At 51.4% G+C, this 813-nt stretch overlaps 1 non-coding gene across 1 annotated transcript; it reads left to right on the top strand.

Annotated features, from left to right (window-relative positions):
- Positions 1-453: 453 nt before the first annotated feature.
- On the top strand, positions 454-525 carry trnae-uuc (transfer RNA glutamic acid (anticodon UUC)). The gene has a single exon. It is a non-coding gene; the product is annotated as a tRNA-Glu (tRNA).
- Positions 526-813: the final 288 nt, after the last annotated feature.

The following is an 813-nucleotide window of genomic DNA, read 5'->3' as shown; positions in this document are numbered from 1 at the left end:
GGTCATGAGGACAGCGCTGAGCTGGAAGGTTGGAACTGAGGTAAGGTGGGGGGAGGGGAAATGAGGAGACTGGTGAAGTCCACATTGATGTCCTGGGGTTGAATTTATCCGAGGCGAAAGGTGGGGCGTTCTTCCTTCAGGCATCGGGTGGGGAGTGAGCGGCGATGGAGGAGGCCCAGGACCTGCATGTTGTCGGCAGAGTGGAAGGGGGGTTGAAATGTTGGGCCAGAGTGTGATGGGGTTGATTGCTGCGGGTGTCCTGGAGATGTTCCCTCAAGCGCTGTGACTTGACTCTGCGAGGAGTCTCCAGTCTCCCCAATGTAGAGGAGACCGCATCGGGAGCAATGGATACAAGCAATGACATTGGTGGAAGCCTTCTCACGATCGTGGCCCAGGTTCGATTTCTGGACAGGGAAGCAATTTACAATAGGGCTGTGAGAGAGCGCTGCTGTCTCCCTGGTGGTCTAGTGGTTAGGATTCGGCGCTTTCACCGCTGCGGCCCGGGTTTGATTCCCGGTCAGGGAAGTGTTTTTCAGTGGATGTTTTGCCTACCCATTCTCCTTCAATGCGCTGTACAGTTACTTATAAGTCTTCGTCGTTACTGGCTACTGCAGTGTGTATTGCCTCGTTGAAATAGTGTCCTGATTCAGGCTTGTTTGTGTGTGTAGGGATCATTGCTTCTGTAGCTAAGTACTTGGTTCGTGTGTGTTGTTTTCCTGTAGACGCTGTTTTGAATTTACCATTGACTGTTCGCTCTACTGTGACATCTCGAAATGGCACTTTGTTGTTGTTCTCCTCTTTTGTGAATTTTAT

The sequence above is a fragment of the Chiloscyllium plagiosum genome, unplaced genomic scaffold, assembly GCF_037043375.1.
Source record: "Chiloscyllium plagiosum isolate Xiang-an unplaced genomic scaffold, Cpla_swu_hap1 HiC_scaffold_27, whole genome shotgun sequence".
Lineage (NCBI taxonomy): Eukaryota > Metazoa > Chordata > Chondrichthyes > Orectolobiformes > Hemiscylliidae > Chiloscyllium > Chiloscyllium plagiosum.
This window is presented reverse-complemented; position numbering and strand designations above follow the sequence as displayed.